Source organism: Coregonus clupeaformis, chromosome 39 (assembly GCF_020615455.1).
Source record: "Coregonus clupeaformis isolate EN_2021a chromosome 39, ASM2061545v1, whole genome shotgun sequence".
Lineage (NCBI taxonomy): Eukaryota > Metazoa > Chordata > Actinopteri > Salmoniformes > Salmonidae > Coregonus > Coregonus clupeaformis.
Window position 1 is genome coordinate 16635099 of NC_059230.1, and position 25345 is coordinate 16660443.

Below are 25345 nucleotides of genomic sequence, written 5' to 3' on the forward strand. Positions count from 1 at the left end.
TCAAACAGAAAACCAAATGCCAGTTTAGCATACACTAATGATGCCTTTGAAATTACAATAATTATCACAGCTAATATTTGATTGCCTGTAGCTAGCAGAACTGTGTGTTGCTGCTGCCGCCTACACCTAATCCTCTCAAACACTCACTGTCCTGGCCTTGCGGCCACCTTCATTATTGACTAATTGCAGTCACCCACAACAATATCCTTCATTTGAGGAAAGCAGAACAGCAGAAACAAGGCATTCATTTCGGTGGAATTAGTTTAAAATCATGACACAGTCAAGCTTTCTTGTTTCCACACAATGTAATAGCCATCCGATTATATAATACAGATGCACAGTAATAGCCATCATATGATTTACACACAGCTGTACAGTACAAAGAAGGTTCACCTCCCTGATAGTTAATTGCAAATTAGCCACCACGAATTTACGAAAATATGAAATGGATTCACTAACTCAGCATTTTCACACCATCAGAAAAGAGGATACCGTCCTAATTAACATCCCAGAGCAGCATCACTGCTAACGACAGAGTAATGTGCTGTACCATTAGCCATTACAGGAATAGCGTCATTGAGTGGAGAGGGGATCTCACAGACCGGGGCAATGATTTCACTTTGGTGACCTTATCTGTAAATCAGAAATCTAGCACACCTCCATGTCACACTGTAATGAATAAAATAATAGAAAAGCTCAATATAATTATGGGGCTTAATTTGATCTACCATCTGTGCTGCCAAAACTGCACAGATCTCCTGAAGTGTGCACTTGAACACTTCCCGTCATGGTGTAAACTAACTCCAGCCAATGCTTACACCAATCCAATGCTTTAAATCCATGACAAGGAATGTGCAAGTGCACACTTTGGGAGAAGTGTGGAGAATTGGGATACAACCATATACTTCTATTTCACTTTCAATAGTCTCTCTCAACAGACATTCGTATGATACAAGAAAGCAGAGCTAGCTCGAGATTGCAATTATGGCTCGCAAAGTTAACCTTCTCTTTCAGTACCTCACTCAGCTTCAATTCAGACAGCCAACATGGATGGTGACTGAAACAATTGGCAAGTCAGTCAAACTATTCCTACCCAACACCTTCACATAGCCTACATCCCTGTACAGTGAACACTTATCTGTGCTGGTGTGCTTTAAACCCCAGCCAGTGCCCCAGATCGGGTTACCAAAGGTCCCTCTGGCTGGGCCACTTCTCAGCACCTGTTGTGCAACTCTAGCCCCAGGCTTAAAGTGACAGTCTGTCTTCATGCAGCCTCCCGTGTCTCATGTTGAGCTGTTGAACACAGGCTACCCCCCAGCCTTCCACCACGTCTGCTACACAGAGCTACTCTTATCATGGGGGGAATGGACGACTCCGTATACTGCTTCCTGGGAACAGTGTGTGTGTGAGCGCTACATGACAACAAAAATGTGTGTGTGTGTATACTCATCAGTGCAACTACACACAGTGACTGATGGGTTGTCTCCAATCTTACACGCATCTCATTGCTGACACTTACTGTATGTCAGGATATCCCTACATTAATTTGACATCACCAACATGCAGGCGGTGATGACAGTTATGAATTTCAGTGGTATTGAAAATATTCCATTCTTTCAAATTTTACACACACAAAGTGTGAATATGCACACAAAATGTAAGCAGAGCAAAGGCTTCTGGGTGGAGCTTGCACCTAAGGACCAATGGAAGGGTTCCAAACAGGAAAACTCCCGTTGCCTACCTGGCAACGGTGAGTGAGCTAAATCAAGTGCTCCTAGTATTTTATTCCATGCCTGTAGTAAGATGAGGTAAAGAGCATTTAGTATTGTTGGATAATCCTGGCTGCAAGTGATGCTCTCAGGTTGCTGATGTCCAGTTGCTTAGCAGACTGTTGAACAATGTGTTATGCATGTGAGTGAATAAAAGAGAGTTAGCATAGACTACTAGTCGGGATATCTGTGTTGTTAATGTCATTTGAGAAGGTGTAGGGTAGTTGGTTTGTTAATGTTTGCAACGCAAAGATGGCAAAAGTATGTTAGCTTTTTCTGAAATTGCAAAACCACAGCAATTCCAAATACACGTTGGCCACTGTGATTGACATAGACCTTACCCCCTTTGACATACTTTATGATGATTGATATTCAAGTCTTTGTCTTTCATGTATTGCCTTAATTTCTACTTCTCATTGCCCTTCCTTTATCCATTCTAACTAATCGTCAATAATTGATTCGGAAGTTATCCGCAATATATTTCAGTTTAGAAGTCTGCCATTTAGAATGGCACACGCCCATGCTTTCCAGCACTTTAGAACTGTGAGTGTGCAGCAGGATGAGTATTGTTGAGCCTAACAGCCTGCCTGGTTGCCCGCCTGCCTGGTTGCCTTCCTGTCCGCCTGGCTAATTACTCAGGATGACTCAAAGCTGGGCTCCATTAGCTGATAGCTTTCATTAATTTCATCATTTCTCAGCCCCCCGCCATGTAATCAGTCAATTGATGCTCCGCAGGCTACAGTCTAGAAGGAGAGAAATTGGTCTGCATTTATATAGTCTGAACATTACCTTCTCATTTACCACGACTTACAGGGGAATTTCACAGAAACACTGATCATTTTATATTGTGCCTAAAGGTACAGTAATTAATTCATTAATTTGTTCATTCATTCAGTGAAAGACCATCAAGGATCACAGCTCATCTCTCCGACACCAACCACCCCACCCTACCAAACTTATCGCTCCCCTTTTTTCAGCCCGAAATAGACCAACCTCAGGATTCAATCTCCTGTATAAATGAAGTCAGCTATCAAAGACAACCTGGACCATGAGACTACCCACTGGGCACAGACGTCAATTCAACGTCTATTCCACGTTGGTTCAACATAATTTCATTGAAATGACTTGGAAACAACATTGATTCAACTAGTGTGTGCCCAGTGGGTAGCCTGTTGATCTGGAGTGCAATACTGTAGTTGCCGTCAGATCTCATATACCTGATAAGTGCTATGACTCTCTTTTCTCCTGATTTATATTTCTCCCATCACTGTGGGAGTAGAAAATGGCTTTTGGCAATCAGTGAAAAGGTAGATGCTTAATTGGTAAAAAGGCCAATAAGAGTTTCAACTCAGGAAAGCAACAGGCATGGTTAAGAGCCATCGCTCCAATCAGAGCCATTTCCACCATTAGATAGAAACGCTGTCCATGTCCTGTTGCATAGCAAATTAATACTATGCATTATTCAAAACAGCTCCCCCTCATTTATTTTGAATGCATTATCTATCTCCCACTCATGCATTATTTGAGGCACTCAAGGGAACGACAACTAATTCCTTTCCACAGATTAAAAGTATAATTCAAAAGGCTGATTACAGGAAACCATGTTGGTCATACTGGGGGTCGACACTTTTAACATTGTGTAACAATCACTTCAGCTCTAAGGTAGGAGTATAATGACGTTGCCATTATGAATATTCAGAATAAAAAGAAAGTATGGAAGAATGGTGGATTACTGGTGCATAAACTGTGAGATACTGTGTAACCAAGCATGACACTTGGGGTTCATCTCAATGGTCTAAAGTCAGGTGAAAGATACCAGACAGATTTCAGCACATTGAAACAACAATGCCTTATTATATGACATTACCTCTGCTACTTTCACTAAATTACCTTTCTGCTATTTTCACCACATTACCCCTCTGCTATTTTCGCCACATTACCCCTCTGCTACTTTCACTACATTACCCCTCTGCTACTTTCACTACGTTACCTCTCTGTTACTTTCACAACATTACCTCTCTGCTACTTTCACTACATTAACAAACTAAAGTACTAATCTCCAACTGCCTTAAAAGCTCAAATTACAAGATGCTGGATATGTTGTTGTTTCTAGAATATCTCAACATCCCTAGCTGGTCAAATTGCTTTCTTCTCCTGAATCCCTATCCTATACTATATACATTGGTGTATGTAGCCATATAATTACATACAGTACCAGTCAAAAGTTTGGACACACCTACTCATTCAAGGGCACACAGTGAGACGCACAATATACATACACACAACATACAGTACACATCTTGTGGAGCAGAGTCTTAAATCAACATAACATATTGTAGTGGGACTCAATCATAGGAAAGAAAACAGATTTCCCACGGAGCCACATCTCACCTCGATACATTTTCCCAGAAGCATGCAACTCAGCAACAAGAGCCTCATAGGAGAGACCCGTGAGGATTCCTATATAGCATGTCATTCCTATGGGAGGCATACTGTAAGTTTTCTTATCTTTAATAAAATAATGTATGTTGCAAACAAATTATTGGGGCTTAACAGTATGTCTTGTATGTACAAATCATGCTTTTAAGCTTCTGATACGATCAAACTAAGCAGTACATTTTCATTTTCCTATGAAAATCAAGGGGTATACTGTATGTCAGTACTTGAAATGATCAATGAGCAACGTTCAGTACAGGTTTCATGCTCAGTGCTAGACACAGAAAGGAGGGGAAAACAAACATTTTGAAACAGAGTGTAATGGGGAAGAACTATCTGAACTTGTCCAATAAGAACGTTATGCCCTACTGAACATGGTCCAGCTGTCTACACCTCCCTCCCCTCTCACTCCCTTGTTGTTGACATCTGACTGAAAGCTGTATGCAGTAGGCAATATGTTATGCCCTTAGAGATCCTATTAAATTACTAGAGGGGCTACGTCATAAACCCTCAAACTTCAAGAATGGGTGTTAAAATGGCAGCCATATTGGTCAGGGAGAAATCCAAACCAGTCTAATTGGAAAGAATGGCAGTAGAGGCATAATCCTGATTTTACTTATGCAGGAAAATAAAAGTAAGGCATGTGATTTATCAGAAATTGTGTAATGAAATTATTGTAAACCTAAAATATTGTCATATAATTATACAGTTTATACAGGTTTTATACACATTTTCTGTATAAATGCCTCTAAAATACAGTGCCTTGCAAAAGTATTCAGACCCCTTGGATTTCTTCACATTTAATTGTACTATTTTTGTGGAAGATTAAAAGAATATATATTTTTAAGATGAATAGACAATTCATAACTAAAATATAGTCGTTGCATAAGTATTCAGCCCCTTTGTTTAGGCAAGCCTAAATTAGTTCCGGAATAAAATGTGGCTTAACAAATCACATAATAAGTTATGTGAAATAATAGGGGTTGACAAGATTTTTTAATGACTAACCCTTCCTCTGTCTCCCATACATACACCATCTGTCAAGTATTGAATTTCAAGCACAGATTCAACAACAAAGCCTCATAAAGAAGGGCAGTGATTGGTAGATAGGTAACAATAATAAATCAGACATTAAATATATCTTTAAGCATGGTCAAGTTAATAATTATGCTGTGGATTATGTATTAAACCACCTAGACACATTAAAGAGACTGTCGTCCTTCTGAACTGAGCTTCAGGACAGGAATGAAACTGCTCAGGGATGTTACCATGAGGCCATTGGTGATTTTAAAACAGCTACAGAGTTCAATGGCTGTGACGGGAGAAAACTGAGGATGGATCAATAACATTGCAGTGACTCCACAATAATGACCTAAATGACAGAGTGAAAAGAAGAATATTCCAAAAAAGATTCCCCAAAAAGTAAAATATTCGAAAACATGCATCTTGTATGCAACAAGGCACTAAGGTAATACTGCAAAATAACAGAGTAAAGGAATACACTTTTTGGCCTAAATGCAAAGCCTTGTGGTGGATTTGCCCCAAACATAACACATAACTGAGTAACTGCCTCCTTATTTTCAAGCATGGTGGTGGCTGCATCATGGTATGGGTATGTTTTACATTGGTAAATACTGGTGAGTTTTTCCAGGACAAAAATAAATGGGATAGAGCTAAGCACAGGCAAAATCCTAGAGGAAAACCTGCTTCAGTCTGCTTTACACCAGAGACTGGGAGAGGAATTCACCTTCCAGCAGGTCAATAACCTACAACACAAGGCCAAATCTACACGGGAGTTGCTTCCCAATAAGACAGCGAATGTTCCTGAGTGGCCAAGTTACAGTTCTGACTTAAATCTGCTTGAAAATCTATGGCAAGACTTTAAAATTGCTGTCTAGCCATGACACCCAACACCTTGACAGAGCTTGAAGAATTTTGAAAAGAATAAATGGGCAAATATTGCACAACACAGGTGTGCAAAGCTCTTATATAGCCTACTTACTCAAGAAGACTCACAGCTGTAATCAATGCCAAAGGTGTTTCTAACATGCATTGACTCAGGGAGTAAATACTTATGCAACGACGATATTTTAGTTATTTAATTTATCTAATTTTTTTTAAATCACATTTTTACAGAGTATTTGCTGTAGATTGTTGACAAAAAATTTTTTTTAAATAAATGTTTAATTCCACTTAGTAGCACAATAAAACTCCAAGGGGTCTGAATACTTTTGCAAGGTACTGTATATGTAAACAGACCATAAATGTAAAAGATATACAGTGAGGGAAAAAAGTATTTGATCCCCTGCTGATTTTGTACGTTTGCCCACTGACAAAGAAATGATCAGTCTATAATTTTAATGGTAGGTTTATTTGAACAGTGAGAGACAGAATAACAACAAACAAATCCAGAGAAACGCATGTCAAAAATGTTATGAATTGATTTGCATTTTAATGAGGGAAATAAGTATTTGACCCCCTCTCAATCAGAAAGATTTCTGGCTCCCAGGTGTCTTTTATACAGGTAACGAGCTGAGATTAGGAGCACACTCTTAAAGGGAGTGCTTCTAATCTCAGCTTGTTAGCTGTATAAAAGACACCTGTCCACAGAAGCAATCAATCAATCAGATTCCAAAATCTCCACCATGGCCAAGACTAAAGAGCTCTCCAAGGATGTCAGGGACAAGGCTGGAATGAGCTACAAGACCATTCGCAAATGGAAGAAACGCAAAAGAACTGTCAATCTCCCTCAGTCTGGGGCTCCATGCAAGATCTCACCTCGTGGAGTTGCAATGATCATGAGAACGGTGAGGAATCAGCCCAGAACTACACGGGAGGATCTTGTCAATGATCTCAAGGCAGCTGGGACCATAGTCACCAAGAAAACAATTGGTAACACACTACGCCATGGCGCAGTGGTCTAAGGCACTGCATCGCAGTGCTAGCTGTGCCACTAGAGATCCTGGTAGCCGGCCGCGACCGGGAGACCCATGGGGTGGCGCACAATTGGCCCAGCGTCGTCCAGGGTAGGGGAGGGAATGGCCGGCAGGGATGTAGCTCAGTTGGTAGAGCATGGCGTTTGCAACGCCAGGGTTGTGTGTTTGATTCCCACGGGGGGCCAGTATGAAAAATACAAAAAATGATGTATGCACTCACTAACTGTAAGTCGCTCTGGATAAGAGCGTCTGCTAAATGACTAAAATGTAAATGTAAATGTAAGGACTGAAATCCTGCAGCGCCCGCAAGGTCTGCTCAAGAAAGCGCATATACATGCCCGTCTGAAGTTTGCCAATGAACATCTGAATGATTCAGAGGAGAACTGGGTGAAAGTGTTGTGGTCAGATGAGACCAAAATGGAGCTCTTTGGCATCAACTCAACTTGCCGTGTTTGGAGGAGGGGGAATGTTGCCTATGACCCCAAGAACACCATCCCCACCGTCAAACATGGAGGTGGAAACATTATGCTTTGGGGGTGTTTTTCTGCTAAGGGGACAGGACAACTTCACCGCATCAAAGGGATGATGGACGGGGCCATGTACCATCAAATCTTGGGTGAGAACCTCCTTCCCTCAGCCAGGGCATTGAAAATGGGTCGTGGATGGGTATTCCAGCATGACAATGACCCAAAACACACGGCCAAGGCAACAAAGGAGTGGCTCAAGAAGAAGCACATTAAGGTCCTGGAGTGGCCTAGCCAGTCTCCAGACCTTAATCCCATAGACAATCTGTGGAGGGAGCTGAAGGTTTGAGTTGCCAAACGTCAGCCTCGAAACCTTAATGACTTGGAGAAGATCTGCAAAGAGGAGCGGGACAAAATCCCTCCTGAGATGTGTGCAAACCTGGTGGCCAACTACAAGAAACGTCTGACCTCTGTGATTGCCAACAAGGGTTTTGCCACCAAGTACTAAGTCATGTTTTGCAGAGGGGTCAAATACTTATTTCCCTCATTAAAATGCAAATCAATTTATAACATTTTTGACATGCGTTTTTCTGTCTCTCACTGTTCAAATAAACCTACCATTAAAATTATAGACTGATCATTTCTTTGTCAGTGGGCAAAAGTACAAAATCAGCAGGGGATCAAATACTTTTTTCCCTCACTGTTATATATATATATATATATATATATATATATATATATATATATATATATTGGAAAGCTGTGAGTGCTATTATATGATACAATATCAGTACTTGTTGCATTTACAACTTGTCTAACTCTGTCCTATCATCAACTGATTTCAGCCAGTATATGACTGTGGATTGACTGCATTGTTTGAATGGAATGTTGGCATATTGGCAGTTAATTAGAAAAATTGATAGGATCCTTCCTCTAAAACTGTCTGGCTAGATATTTTACACAATATCTTATCACAGCACTGGCAAACCATGGTTGACAAACTCCCTGACTGAAATGGCTGACCTTTATCCCATCATAAAAAGGATCATGACCATTCAATTCTATGGTTATGGCCTTGTCTCAAACTCAAAAGATATAGAATCAACAGAGCACTACGGAAGATCGAGAAGCATAGAAGAGGGAGTCGTGTCGTCACTGCATTGTTCAGCAAGTAGCTCTTTTTGATATGAATGTCCATTGAAACCACTGAACAGTGACCCACTTCTCTCATCCAGCATAACACCTGCTAATGCAGTAGCATACAACCGCATCAAAAATACCACTGATTTTTTTTCCCTTTCGCCTTCTTACTAGTAATGGATAACTATTTTCCTCTTTATGAGCTGCAGGCCTACTTAACGCAGGGGAAAAAAGAATGCTCCCATTGCTATTGACCAGGGAACCCTGACTTTCTGGAAGTGTCAATCACATTACAGCTTACAGCCAGCCTCCAGCCCAGGAAGCAGCTACTTTCTATGGGTCTCAAACCAGGCAACATAACTGTGGCTACATGATCATCTCAAGCCAATCAGCCTTCACCACAGACTGAACAGTGTCTGAGCAGAAAGGCGGAGTTGCAAAGAAAAAGCCATATATCAGACTGGCCAATAAAAAGAAAAGATTAAGATGGCCAGTCTGAGATATGGCTTTTTCTTTGAAACTCTGCCTAGGTCAGCATCCCGGAGTCGCCTCTTCACTGTTGACGTTGAGACTGGTGTTTTGCGGGTACTATTTAATGAAGCTGCCAGTTGAGGACCTGTGAGGCGCCTGTTTCTCAAACTAGACACTCTAATGCATTTGTCCTCTTGCTCAGTTGTGCACTGAGGCCTCCCACTCCTCTTTCTATTCTGGTTAGAGCCAGTTTGCGCTGTTCTGTGAAGGAAGTAGTACACAGCGTTGTACGAGATCTTCAGTTTCTTGGCAATTTCTTGCATGGAATAGCCTTCATTTCTCAGAACAAGAATAGACTGATGAGTATCAGAAGAAAATGATTTGTTTCTGGCCATTTTGAGCCTGTAATCGAACCCACAGTTACTGATGCTCCAGATACTCAACTTGTCTCAAGAAGGCCAGTTGTATTGCTTCTTTAATCAGCACACCAGTTTTCAGCTGTGCTAACATAATTGCAAAAGGGTTTTCTAATGATCAATTAGCCTTTTAAAACGATAAACTTGGATTATTAAACACAACGTGCCATTGGAACACAGGACTGATGGTTGTTGATAATGGGCCTCTGTACGCCTATGTAGATATTCCATTACAAATCAGCCGTTTCCAGCTACAATAGCCATTTACAACATTAACAATGTCTACACTGTATTTCTGATCAATTTGATGTTATTTAAAAATGGACATAATAATTGCTTTTCTTTTGAAAAGAAGGACATTTCTAAGTGACCCCAAACCTTTGAACGATAGGATATATATATCTTCTAAGAGTTTAATTTGGGAGATGGTAACTCGTTAAACAACTTCTTCCGTGGTGCCCCAAAATCCTAATTAGTTAATTGTTACATGATTCATATAATCGAGTGACATTTAAACATAGTTAGTTGATTCGATAAATAACGGTCATCAGATTAATGAAAATCACGTCACGACAGCAAAAAGACGATTAGCTGCACAAAGATAGGATGGATAATAATGAAGGCCACATTATACTGTATAGCTTGGCTGATAGAGCATGTGACTTAGATGAAGAAAATAACTTTCCACAAAATGAAACTCCGTAGGCTAGGCCTTTTATGTAAAGATGAAAAAGTGTTGTTTCTATGAGATCGCCAATGTGAAGTCTCAACCATGCCATTGACATCAAAATTACTATTTCATATACAAACAATCTCAGAAAACAATGTTGATAAAGGCTCATTTTCAAAGCAATACCTTAATTCAAGTGTTTTGGCATCTCAAGGATTTCACAATGAAATCTTGCAGAGCACAGCGCCTTTCAATGGACTATGGGATTTGACCTAGGAAAATGGCTGACAGGGCACCAACTGCTACCCTCAGAGAGTGTGGGTGAGTCTTTGGCTGGCACTTCCCATCTACACCCCGAGAAGTTACCACGCCAGCACTTTCACTGCCGCCAGCCACTGCATGACCACCAGAAAGAGAGAAAAACAAGAGGTAAAAAAAAAAGGAGAGAAAAGAGGAGGGTGTGGGAAAATGATAGAGATAGCGAGATGGACAACTATAACAATGCACCCGATATTATATATCGGCCTTGATGTCGGTATCGCCATATTGTATCGGACGATAATGGCTAAAAACATTGCAATATTGGAATCTTCCAATAGTCTATTTCAAAGCCGATATTTCAAGATTCCAAACAAGAGCCAGTGTGCTGTGGTTTTGGTGACTCACTGAACTCACTCTGTGCTTGTCGCCCCAAGGCATCAGGCATCGGCGGTGAGCTTCGCTTTCTGTCAAAGTGCCAAAAGACACACACAGTGAGTGGACAAATGTCTACAAGCACCCACGGTTGCTGCTCCCCCGCGCTGCACAACACAGTAACCCCCCACACACCACACCAAAGCTTTACAGTGGTCTCTCAGTGAATGTTTAGCTAAAACCATCAAATCATGACTGAACTTTTGTTTGAATGGTTCCTTCCTCCCAGTTTTTGTCAAAGACATAAAAAACAATGGAGGTCATGAACCAAGACATGAATCATCAATAACTGAGAGAAAAACACTGCCTTTCATCAAATAAAATATTGCCTTTCCTGGTTACATTACTATATTCAGTGCTACTCCCTCCAAGGAGGGTAATCAAGGGACAATATGATCCAAATCAGCACCCAAAAAACCCTTTCCATCTCTCAACATATTCCCATAAAACTCTTTCAGCAGAGTTAGGTTTCCAGTTGGGAATCTTTCAGTGAAGAAGCAGCCCTATGATGTATATTTGCCAAGCGTTGAATAGGACACAAAGAGGGTGCATCTCATTCCCCAAACAACCTGCTCAGGGCTTATTAATTAAATTACATAACCACAAAGAGACGGAGAAGAGAGTATGCTACTGGGTAATGGCTAATTGGTAGAGAATATTGAAAGTGTTCAAACGGGTCAGGATATTTGGATGACGGAAGGGATAGAAGAGGCATTGGAAACTTCTAGCACCAACTGGAACCTCTGGTCAATTTTGGACAACGTTGTCTGCCACATCCAAAGACGCTGAATAATAGTATATCCATTCCGACACTTGTGTTGAAACACTTCACCCATTACTCAAGTTTGTAACATCTGTGTGTCGATGGAGATACATTATTGTTTGTCGTGTGCTTTGCTGCACATCTTTAACTACTGGGGTTGCATCTCAAATGGCACCCTATCTCCTATACGGTGCACTCATTTTGAGAGTGTAATGTAGAGAATAGGTTGCCATTTGGGACGCACCTCTGACTCCATTTGCGCTACCTCTCCATACAGCTTTCAGTCTCCCCCCACCCTACCTCTCATTTAAAATGGCTACAAAGCTGCCAATCATATATTCATAAGTCAGCACTCTGCCTAGGAGATGCAATACTGAGATACAATTAAGGCGTAATAAATTCTGGGGTGAACCCTACATATTTAAAACCCGCCTACTGTTCCCCTTGCAGCATGCATGGCGCTGCGTTATTATAATATGAAAAGGCGATTAAAAGAACGTTTAAGTCAGGGTTTATGGCTGCCAATTTCATTTGGGATGATTCAAGAGCAAAGAAAGCCAGAGCCAGAAAGGAATAGTAATCCCACCGAAAACCCACTTACCCCATAAACACTTTTCTAGTATGTGCAAGGCTGAAGCTGGACTAAGCCAGCCTTAGTAACTAACTCCTTTCTCTAGCTACCTCGCTACTGGCCAGCTTTCAATAAAACAATATGCTAATTTCTCTCAGGTGGTTCCCACACTGGGTTTTCTTGAATAGTTATCTGTTCTGGTGTTGAATCAACCACACATCCTTTAAGGAAGTCATATTGAGATCTGCGACTTGCGATCCACAATTTTCTTAGACTGGACAAGCTTTCTAATGAAGCTGCGGACTGACCAATAATACTACATGGTAGCCTACAATATTTTATCTACTCTAAATCCATTCTACACCATCCAACCTTTTAAACCCACTACAGGGAACGAGGAAACAGTTCTGGTTTTCCATATTGTGTAATATGGAGATGAAGCACCAGAATAATGGCGCTCATGGCAACCAAATGTGCTCTTGTCAGCGTTGGAGGAGCCTAGGCTTCTGTTCTATCTACTAAGTAAAGGAGAGGTCCCGGCTTTTCAAAGGGTCATTTAGACGTTTGCGTGTGTCTCTTTAGCATGCATTAGTAGGAGTGAAGCTGGCTCAGGACAAGACGCTTAGCGGAACAGGGCTTTGAAACTAGTGCCTTTTAGTACCGCAGACTCAGACCTTCATTGTGCTGCCTGTATTTGAAAAGCAGTGAGGAAAAGGGAGAGCAAGGGAGAGACGGGGATATACTGGTGGTGTACCCAGGGGCAGGAAGCAAGGCCGAGCCAAACAACACCCACACCCACACACACTTGAACGCAAGCACATACGAATGCACACACACATAGACGCACACACACAGTTGGTGCCCCTGGCACTCTGGTCCAGAGGAAGCAGAGAATGCAAAGTGAGGGGAAAGAGGAGAGCTGCTAGCTGCTAGATGGAAAGTGTCCAAATGGGCACTGTCAAAATCTAACCCCTCTATAAAGGCATCACATAAGGACAAGCATATTTATTAATTAATTACCTAACAAAGTTATCAGTAGTTCATCATGTTCAGGGCACAATTTAAATCGGACTAGAGGTAGTTGGTGAGTGACTTCGACTCCAGTTCATAAAATGTTCAGATAAAACAATTCTGAACAAGCACTGATTAGTCAGGTGGTAATTGTAGTCAATAATAAAATAACAAAATAATAACAAAAATGTAAAATAAATTGGCCCAGTGTTCAAATTAATTGTTCCTGTTTTCAATAACTATTACACATTTTCAGTATTTCATTATCTTAATATATCATTCCTTCCCGTCGCTGGGATATTTCCCTCGTCTGTTTTTATTGGTAATAACACAAAATCATATTTTAATACCCACAGAAAAATTCATGGTATGTACATCTTACACACATCATTACACTTTAAAAATAACAAGCTTTTAAACCATAATATAGATTTTTTAAAACAAAATGGGTAAAGGGGTTGCCACGGAAACTAGAGCAGAATACAGTCTCAGTCTGATCTTTTATCCATCATAGCAAAATATTGGCTTTAAAAGGAGATGCCTACGGCTATAGTGGTTAAAAGCTCACACACACACACACACACACACACACACACACACACACACACACACACACACACACACACACACACACACACACACACACACACACACACACACACACACACACACACACACACACACACACACACACACACACACACAGGGCACCTTCAGGTCCTCCTAACAATAGAGAACTCCTACAGTGCCATGACACATTGTGTGAAATCTATGGTGGTGTGGACTGATGTGCACAAAGATGGGTCTACCTAACGCGGAGGGAAGGAGCCAACAAGTGAGGCATCTATGGTATCTGCATCGGCCATCATAAGGAAATATTGGTTCTATGGTATAGCATTAAAATCAAAGAGATACTTTGAAAGTGCAGTGTGCGGGAGCTTCTTTCCTTCGAATGACAATGACACCATCTATGTGTAGACAGTGACAGTGAGGGACAGAAGCTGGCTCCAAAACAAGCCAAGGGACGTCATCAATCCAGCGCGTCCGTATCGCCAAGGCTGTCAGCACTAAGACAATAGCATTTAAAATGCCGGTTTATGGCCAGTTTGAGGGCTGTAGGAGATTGAGTAATGAGCAAAATGATTGTCCTCGTTCGATAGATTGAAACAACTTAAATGAAAGGTCACACTGGAGCTTTAGCAACATGGCAGTCAAAACACGTGTCAGTTGCTGTGAAAATACAAGTGGGTATCTTCATGTATGTAAAGCGTGTATTAATCAATTCCTGACAAGCACAGGTTAGTCTCTCTCTCCCTCTCCCTCCTTCTCTCGGGGATGTCCCCTTCCTGTGCTGGCTCCCTTGGCTCCTGGCCCACACTGTGCTGCTGGTGGTTGGCGTGTGTCGGCCCATTGATGGCAGTAGGGGAGGATCAATCACATCGACCGAGTGGCCAGTGGGGACCCACCGTTTCACAGCTGCCTGGCGGATGGTGGATGGCTGATGACTGCGGCCGTGCAGGGATGATGACGAGTCAGGGCCAGCAGAGAGGATCAGAGGGACGGTACGATACGTCAATGAGAACATGGAGGGAACTGAATGAGGCTGGGGAAATCAGTATACTGTGGTAGGCCTGTCAATCCGTCAAAGCACCCACTCTCCCTGACTGACTGTCGACTACTGAATGACAGACAGCCTTTGACGCAGACTGCCTTACGCAGACTAAATGCTCGTATGAGAAGCACCATATCGACAAGCACAGATCTTCTCATTAGCATTGTTTATCATACAGTGACTCACCATCTCAATTGATATACCTCAATGGGAGAGTGAAGAACTGTACATAACCATTGGTGTGCTCAAAAAGCCACTTTGAACAATTGCGGTTGATTGAAAAAGTTATTCAATTTCTTAAGTCATAAATTGAAATCATGTTTAAAGCTGCAATATGTAACTTTGTGGGCAACCTGACTAAATGCATGTAGAAATGTGAGTTATAGATCTGTCATTCTCATTAAAAGCAAGTCTAAGAAGCGGTAGATCTGTTCTAAGTGCGCTATTTCAATGTTTCCCATTGTTACGTTTAGTTTTTGCATCTTTTACTTTCAGTTTTGTACACCAGCTTCAAACAATTGTTATTGAAAAGGTATTGCACAGCAGTTTTGATGGTACAATGATTCTCTACACTACACTTGCTTGCTTTGTCACAAACTGAAATTAGGCGAACTATTAGAATTTTAGCAACCAGCGATTTCTGCATACTGCACCTTAAAAACATATGAGCTGAAGGCTGATTTTACCATGGTCGGTTCAGCACTTGCGATCCAGACCAGAGCTGCTCTTTAGCTAAACATGCAGCAGTCACATCCTCTCTCGTACCTTTGCTGTGCTTTTACTCTTAGTGCCCCTGAGCCTCCCCAGGACACCACACACACCGGACACCTTTTCAAGACCCCTACTTTACAAACACTTACCCATGTTTCCTGCCTTGAAATTATGGTGAATGCATTCCACCTCTATCTATTCCGTTGCTACGGGAAAATATTGCACATTTTGCCCTCTGGGACAAATACATCACCAACCAATCCCAGATAGTTAACGTGCATGTCGCAAAGACCCTTCCCATGACTTCAGCAACCCTTTACAGCGCAGTGCCAACCCAAAACACAAAAGTCTCCAGAACTTTCACACCATGACACTAGTTATCGCTCCACAACACGACATAACATTGTGGCCCAGAGGCTAACTAACTTGCTAGTCGCAAACTGTAGCAAGATCTCCTGCACTGTAGCGTCTCCCTAACTGTAGCATCTCCTGCGCTAAAAAGCCTAGCCAGCCGACTGACAGCCGCTGAAGAAGATGTTAGTTCCTTGGTTGTGGTGCCGGGCCTGCCTCCCTCTGTGCCGTGACACAGGATTAGCTGTCATTAGAGCCAGGGAACTATAGTCAGCTTCAGAGCGTAGCCAAGAGGGAAGAAAGCAGGAGTCTGGGAGGACAGGGGAAACAGGGTGTTACTGGAGGAAGCATATTTAACTAAACTGCTGCTAAAGCCTAGATCGGGTGCTTACATTCAGCTGGAAAATATAGCTGCACATGACTTCAACATATTACAACAGGATACACTTACTCTGAACCTAGTATTATCAAATGAGACATGTACATATCCTCCAACCTTCCATTTCAAAGTCTATGTTCAACAGTATGCTATAAAATGTCAACAAAGTCTATGTTCAACAGTATGCTATAAAATGTCAACAAAGTCTAGAAAAAAAGACTACACTAATCATGTATATTGGTGTCAGCGGTCAGTCTGTTCATTTATCTTTATTTATCTACAAGGTCATTTCATTGAGACCACACCCCCCTGAAGGACTATCAAGGCATGTTTTGCTCCTCCCCTCTCCCGCCAGACCAGATAGTGAACATGAAGGTCAGACTGGAGGGAAACTGGAGAGTATGTTTGGATAACGCTCTCGACGCGAACCTGGCCGGGCCCTGCATACAAGAAGCACTTTTGTCTCCCTCCACTGCAACACTCCGTCATCCTGTCAGCTCGACCGGCCTGCGTTTAGGGAAGGCTGACGACACCATTCTGTAGAGGAGAACACGTGTCCGCACTAACCCCACTGGAGAGTTCCGCTGTGGCCAGACGGCCACTTTACAAAACGGGTTGTTCGGAGAGCCGACAGTGACATTCTGAAGGGCGGCAACTCGCCACAGAACAAGGTGCAGCTTGGGTGCTGATGCTTCTGCATGGTGTTGAGTAACAGTTAGAAGAGAAGTTGTCAAGATGAGTTAACTTGACACAGTGGGGTGCCCCGAAATGTGTCTTGTGTTTATTTTGGAGGGGTACCAGATTTATGGACCTTGTTTCATTGACACAGATAAAAAAAAAAATATATATATATATATTAACTCCTGGATTAAATTTTTCTTATATCAAGATTCATGATCAATTGATTTCATCAACCTGGTTTAAAATATCCCTTTTATCATAATTTTAAGAATTCCTGTCAGGCTCTGTAGACGTTTGTAATCTTACATTTCTTTATTTCTAATCCTTGAAATCAGGTCTACTTGATTCATTTAATCAGAGTTTGTGAAACTGGCCCATTGTCTTTGAAGAATGACAACAACATCAGAAAAGTTTGGTGTCAAATAGCTTTATCGATATCCTTTCTCATGGACTTTCTCTGAGCTTGATGCCACTGTGTGCGGATGCTTTGAGCAAAGCTGCAGGCATAACTATGGTTTCAGGCCCAACGGTTGACCAAGCATTCCAGTGAGTGACCCTGAAGTCTACACATCCATATAAAGAAATCTGACATGACATGCTATCATTGTGAAGACTACAAAGTTAATACATCACAACAGAACAACACAGTATTCTCCCTCTATTCTCCCATTTCTCGACATGGTGAGATATTTGATAAAAAGGAATCGATTTCAAATGATTGATGTTGAGTCAGTTGGTCATTTTCCCCATAATTATGAACAATAACAAGCCATAACATGTCTAATTGATCAGAAGAACAGGTATGATCCAATAGTATTAACACTGAAATGAGTAGACCTAATGCCACAATTGCTCAAACAAGTAAAACCCGCTTTCCATGTTTTTTTTTTACTCACTGCTTGCCTTCCGAAAAAAATATGCCTCAACAGGCGCGTTGATCGCACCTCCCGTGGAGAGGAGCACTCAGCTTGCTGGCAGCCCGAGATGTTGGCATTTCTAGAATGCAATTACTAGACAGATACCAAGGGGATGAGTCTGGTCTATATTTGCCCCCCGACCTGTAGATTACATTTACATTTTAGTCATTTAGCAGACGCTCTTATCCAGAGCGACTTACAGGAGCAATTAGGGTTAAGTGCCTTGCTCAAGGGCACATCGACAGATTTTTCACCTAGTCGGCTCGGGGATTAGAACCAGCGACCTTTCAGTTACTGGCACAACACTCTTAACCACTAAGCTACCTGCCGCTCCACTAAGCTACCTGCCGCTCTAATCATTAATTAAAGTTTTGTCCCATACCGGAGTCCTTTGGCTATATTTTAATGGAGCGCTTTGGCTATATTGAAGGCAGGGGTTATGTAGGTTGGGGGAGTTGGGACAAATAAGGCATATCATCTATGCAAGGGTGGTCCTCTGAATTGACATTAGTTGAGGGTATCAATAGGATTGTTACAATATGGTGATAATAGATATCCGTGAGAAGGAGAGAGGGATGAAAAGGGAAAGCCTCTCCCAGACTGCGAGATAATTCTGACTCAGCAGAGACGGGCTCCCCTCTCCCCCCTCCTCCTCATCCTCTATGTCTCCTCTCTTCCCAGACCCAGCCCTTTGAGGGAGGGCCTGGATCTCATATCAGGGCTTGTGACGAAGCTCCTGAGGTATCTGTTATTATATAACCCCTATAACCCCTCTTGAGCTAAAAGTGACCGTCGCTGTAAATCAATCAATCATCGGCCTTTACCGCCAGGCCTGACCTCCATATTGTAAAAATAGCAGTTCGGTTCTGTCCCCCTCTTTAAAAAAAAGAAAGATTGCTTGGTAACACATTATTAAAGCTCACCATCTGTGAGTGTTTACTAGCCGAGGATATTAAACGTGGGAAATGGCATAATTTGGAAATCTGTTTGTACCGAGAGGTCTATCCACATGCCCTATCTTGAGTGGCGGGAGGGGCTGTCTTACCCTGTGAGGGGCAGTGAGGTCCAGGAGACAACAGGTTGACCGGTCAGGCTGTGCCCTCCTTCCCCCTGTGTTATTTAGGTCATTTGGCTGGGTCAGGTCCACTTGAGGCTGAGCCAGACAGCCAACCAGCCAGGGAATTGGTCATGCATCAAGGGACACTGCCATGATGGCCTGAAGGTGTCCAGTAAGGGCCAGAGATTAGCAATATCCAGTAAATGGCATACTCTGTACCTTATTAAGTTGTGCCTGTTGGTGGCCCGGGTTTGCACAAAATGTGTCACTGTATCTTAAATTTGTACCTTGCTTCAGAATATCTTTATTTGATAAAGCATTTTAAAATATGGAATGTTTTGAGGCACAAGGCAAGATAAAAGAGCCATGTGTCTTGAACTATTTTTGTATTTTTATTTTTAGTAATTTAGCAGACGCTCTTATCCAGAGCGACTTACAGTTAGTGAGTGCATACATTATTTTAATTTTTTAATTTTTTCATACTGGCCCCCCGTGGGAATCGAACCCACAACCCTGGCGTTGCAAACACCATGCTCTACCAACTGAGCTACATCCCTGCCGGCCATTCCCTCCCCTACCCTGGACGACGCTGGGCCAATTGTGCGCCGCCCCATGGGTCTCCCGGTTGCGGCCGGCTACAACAGACTAGTGGCACAGCTAGCACTGCGATGCAGTGCCTTAGACCACTGTGCCACTCGGGAGGTAACTACTTCCTGTACTATTGTGATCCAGCAACACTGGGCTTCCTTTGGCATACCCTGCTCCATACGCCATTAGAATGACCACAACTGGGGGTCAACAACATGGCAAAGAGGGCAGAAGAGGGGAGGTGGTAGAGCGCTGCTACCCGACCCGAGCCCGACGGACTCCGACATTATACAACGGGTTAGCGCCGGGTAGGGCCAGTTTTTTCATCAACAACTAAGGTACGGGCAGGGCTCGGGTATCAATAAAGTGTTCACTAACATTTTGAAGGGGAGACATTTGTTCGTGCTCTGCTGCGCAGTACAGTGATATTTGACTAAGATCAGAACATGGCGTCAGAAGTGCTTCTACCTCGTCAAATATAAGACAGGAGAGATTATTTCACAGAAAATAATAATGTTCCTTGAGTCGGAGTTTAGAGTGACGAAAAATTGCTAACAGCTAATTGCTCGCTCATGTCTTGTCATTGAGCAGAGCAGCCCAAGTGGAGCCATTGCTATGGATACTTACAGACACAGAGCCGCCATGAGCAGAGCGCATGCAGAGCGAGAAGTGCACAGGGAACGAGTGACAGACAGAGAGGAGCAGTTCATGATTTACTAACGGAGAAAGTTATTTCTGATTTCGGGTTTCAGGCAGGGCCGGGCCTTAAATTTGTCAGAAGCAATCGGGCCTGGGTAGGGTAGGGTCTGCACGTCGCAGGCATGGGTAGGGCTCGGGCTTAAAGTTCATGCCCGTGCAGGGCTCTAGGAGGCGGTGGAGGATTTGCTCTTCTGCAGACCTACACATATGCCGGCTCAGATGCACTTGAGAGATATACTATCTGCCAAACCGAGTAGCTGATTTGTATCTCGATTTGGCCGCCCCAAAAGGCCCAGCAGCATTCCTCCTGAGGGATCAGGTAACGGTCTATACAGGGAGGCAGCAGGCCTGACCAAGGCATCATGGGAGGTTTTTTCCCTGATGCAATATGGTGGCTACAATAGCGGTCTATATCTATCTATACAGGGAGTCAGGCCTACGGCATGATGGGAGTTTCCCCCTGCAACATGTGGGTTACAATAGTTCAGCGTTCAGTCACAGAGCAAAGAAGTCACTCAATAAAACATAAAACAACAACAGTATGAGAGGCAGATGGTAACCCAGAGGGTAGTATTATTCAGCTCAGCTGTTTGAACAAGGGCATCGCATAATCACAGAATCGCTCCACCAAAAACAAATAGAAAAATAGCAGATAGAGAAACAGACTTAGAACGAAACAGGAAGGCGTAATGAGAGCAAGTCTGACAGAGAGAGATATAAAAGTCTACGTTGCTAGATGTCAGACAGCTTAGTAAAACACTTCAGTTAGTTGACAGAGGGAAGGACACAGACAGTCGGTCGTGTTCACGGTAAATGTGGCAAGTCGCAGTGCCATTCCCTCAACCTTCCCAAAGACTGGGTGGTGGCTGGGGGGAGGTGATAGGCTGCACCATACGGTGGAGCCATACAAGAGCTGCCAAGAAGGACAACAAACAGTGTGCATGTGCGTGTGTAACTAGGGTGTGCCGCAGAATTCAATACAAACAATGAAGCTCATCTTCTCTGCTATAACATCCCACACTTTGATGACTGTTTGACTTCTGTTTGTGTGTGGGTGTAGCGTATAGTTTTTTATTACGCTATTTACATGTCACTCAATATTTCACATTACGTAAGAAAAATAATGCATTATGCATGATAGTTAATTGAGGACCTGTCGAAGACTTATGATGATGATACATTGTGTGTGTGGGGGGCGGTCTGTCAGCCTAGGACTGACAGACCGTTGCTTCTTCAACGGAGGCATTCTTTTGAGTTAAAGTTCCTACAACACATAATCAATGCAAAGCGAAACAGGACCATCCATCGGAGTGGGAGGCCATCTTTGTGGCAGGGAGGGAGGCTGTGCCAAGCTAGACAAACCAAAATGCAGCTAGGGTGGTATTCATTAGGGCACACAACAGAAAACATTTTTGCAACAGAAAACCATAATGAGCATTTGTTATTGCACAAGTCCAGGTAACCGCTCCCTGTTTCAGTCTGTTTTCTTCTGTTTGGTGCCTAATGAACACACCCCATGATTTAGGAGACACTGCCCCTCCTTTTAACAATCTCCTTTAGGGCATTAGGATGATTTAAAGGCTATGCTGATTGGTCAATCAAATATATGGCTCCCCGTCTGTCGCTCTTCTGACAGGCACAAAATCAACTGGGACACAGTCAGACAGACAGACACACTATCCTTTTTAACAGTCTGGCTGGCCTTCCACTATTAGGTAACAGTGGATAGCGCCGGAGCTATTGACATCTGTTTGTGATCTGATAGCACCTGACTATGCATCGTTTTAGCTTGGTCTATTGTATTTGTAGAACAACTTGACTTGCATGCTAAAGTCTTACGTTGCATTGGGACAGCATCTTGAGTAAAATGTTACCGAAATGTTTATGCTGTATCTTTGCTAATGAACCACTGCCAATGCACATGTAACAAGGACTGAAGGCATCCAACTGTGAGATGAGTCGACCTTTTGTTGTTTTTTGACACAGTCTGTGAAAAAAAGAGACGTTCATAGAGTAACACCACTCTACAGAGTAGACACTACAGAGTAGACACTACAGAGTAGACACTTAGAGCCCCTACAGTACCACCAGTAAACAATGGTCAGCTTTCAACAGCTTTTGAACAGACAGGCAGACAAGCGGACAGGCAGACAGACCGACCCAGCCAGACACACAAACAAACAGTACTCAGTCACGACTCTGGCTCCGGTCAGACTCCTCTGCAGTAGGTTTTTTCACAGAGCAGAGCATAGCGGGCTGGACAGCTAGCCTCCCTCCCCCTCCATGTGGGCGTGTGTGACTGAGTGGCCTGCCATGCAGCCACAGCTCTGAGGCCAGCTTCAAACCCCTTTCTGGCTGGCTGGCTCCTCTCTTCCACAGCCAGGCCTGTTCAGTCACTGAACGCTGGTCAGCTCTGTCTCTGTAGAGGTACGCCTGGCTGTGAAGCTGATTCTTTGACATGAATGACAGGTACAATGCATTCGGAAAGTATTTAGACCCCTTGACTTTTTCCACATTTTGTTACGTTACAGCCTTATTCTAAAATGGATTAAATAAATACAAATCCTCAGCAATCTACACACAATATCCCATAATGACAAAGCAAAAACAGGTAATGGAAATTTCACATTTACATAAGTATTCAGACCCTTTACTCAGTACTTTATTGAAGCTCCTTTGGCAGCGATTACAGCCTCGAGTCCTCTTGGGTATGACGCTACAAGCTTGGCACACCTGTATTTGGGGAGTTTCTCCCATTCTTCTCTGCAGATCCTCATAACCTCTATCAGGCTGGATGGGTGCATTGCTGCACAGCTATTTTCAGGTCTCTCCAGAGATGTTTGTTCGGGTTCAAGTCCGGGCTCTGGCTGGGCCACTCAAGGACATTTAGAGACTTGTCCCGAAGCCACTCCTGCGTTGTCTTGGCTGTGTACTTAGGGTCATTGTCCTGTTGGAAGGTGAACCTTCACCCCAATCTGATGTCCTGAGCGATCTGGAGAAGATTTTCATCAAGGATCTCTCTGTACTTTGCTCCGTTCATCATTGCCTCGATCCTGACTAGTTTCCCAGTCCCTGCCGCTGAAAATCATCCTCACAGCATGATGCTGCCAACACCATGCTTCACCGTAGGGATGGTGCCATGTTTCCTACAGACCTGACGCTTGGCATTCAGGCCAAAGAGTTCAATCTTGGGTTTCATCAGACCAGAGATTCTTGTTTCTCATGGTCTGAGAGTCTTTAGGTGACTTTTGACAAACTCCAAGTGGGCTGTCATGTGCCTTTTACAGAGGAGTGGCTTCCGTCTGGCCACTCTACCATAAAGGCCTGATTGGTGGAGTGCTGCAGAGATGGTTGTCCTTCTGGAAGTTTCTCCCATCTCCACAGAGGAACTCTAGAGCTCCGTCAGAGTGACCATCGGGTTCTTGGTCACCTCCCTTGACCAAGGCCCTTCCCCCATGATTGCTCAGTTTGGCCGGGCAGCCAGCTCTAGGAAGAGTCTTGGTGGTTCCAAACTTCTTCCTTTTAAGAATGATGGAGGCCACTGTGTTCTTGGGGACCTTCAATGCTGCAGAACTTTTTTGGTACCCTTCCCCAGATCTGTGCCTCGACACAATCCTGTTTCGGCACTCTAAGGACAATTCCTTCGACCTCATGGCTTGGTTTTTGCTCTGACATGCACTGTGAACTGTGGGACCTTATATAGACAGGTGTGTGCCTTTGCAAATCATGTCCAATCAATTACATTTACCACACGTGGACTCCAATCAAGTTGTAGAAACATCTCAAGGATGATCAATGGAAACAGGATGCACCTGAGCTCAATTTCGAGTCTCATAGCAAAGGGTCTGAAAACTTATGTAAATAAGGTATCTTTTAATATATATATATATATATATATATATATATATATATATATATATATATATATATATAAATTTGCAAACATTTCTAAAAACCTGTTTTTGCTTTGTCATTATGGGATATTGTGTGTAGATTGCTGAGGATTTGTATTTATTTAATCCATTTTAGAATAAGGCTGTAACGTAACAAAATGTGGAAAAAGTCAAGGGGTCTGAATACTTTCCGAAGGCACTGTAAAATGTGATCGATTCAGGTATTTTACAACCCTAAACTGAGAGAATCAAACAGCTCCGAAGGATAAATCTTCCAAAATGCAGACTAAAATCAGACCTTTTATGAAATTACAGAAAAATATCAACAAAAAAATGTTGTGTTAGTTACATGTGGGTCATTTGTATAGACCAGCCGCAGACCTTTTTAAATGAACATGACAAAAAACTATATTTCCAAGGACGATACAGTATAAACATATGAACAGAAAGTACTGCCTACAAATATGCATAGTCAAGCGTGTGGAGTGTAGAGCTCAACACACCTGTGCATGGGGCGGGGGGTTAATTTTCAGCCAGGCGGTCTATAATTAACATGGGTCAATGTGTGTAAATAAACCTAGAGGCCTTGACTCTGTAGTCGCTAGTCTAGTCCACCCACCAGGAACAGTATGAAAACATCTGAGAAATGTCTTCCTGGGTTGTAGTTTCACTGCAGGATCGATAAGTTGGCCAGCTAACTTTGGTAAACTCTCATGTAGCTAGAACTCTTTGTTTTATGGTTTATAGAAAGCTTCTAAAGTTAAATAAGGGTTATTGAGAGTATTGAGTCACATTGCCATGACTACTTTAATACCTCTTTGTATGAGCAAGGAAATGTGAATAGTTGCTGTGTTGATACTATCGATTGCTTTCTACCAGAAAGGTTAACTGAACTGTGATTAAAATGTATGTGGATATTGTGCTATATTTCAGACTCTATCCAAACTCATCCAGCATGTACAGTCGTGGTCAAAAGTTTTGAGAATGACACAAATATTAATTTTCACAAAGTCTGCTGCCTCAGTTGATGATGCCAATTTGCATATACTCCAGAATGTTATGAAGAGTGATCAGATGAATTGCAATTAATTGCAAAGTCCCTCTTTGCCATGAAAAT

The 25345-nt window shown here is 42.7% G+C and overlaps 1 protein-coding gene across 6 annotated transcripts in view; it reads right to left on the minus strand.

Moving 5' to 3' along the window:
- LOC121554748 (serine/threonine-protein phosphatase 2B catalytic subunit alpha isoform) overlaps positions 1 to 25345 on the minus strand; it is a 118269-nt gene that overhangs the window by 52726 nt on the left and 40198 nt on the right. The gene's annotated exons all lie outside the window — the stretch shown is intronic.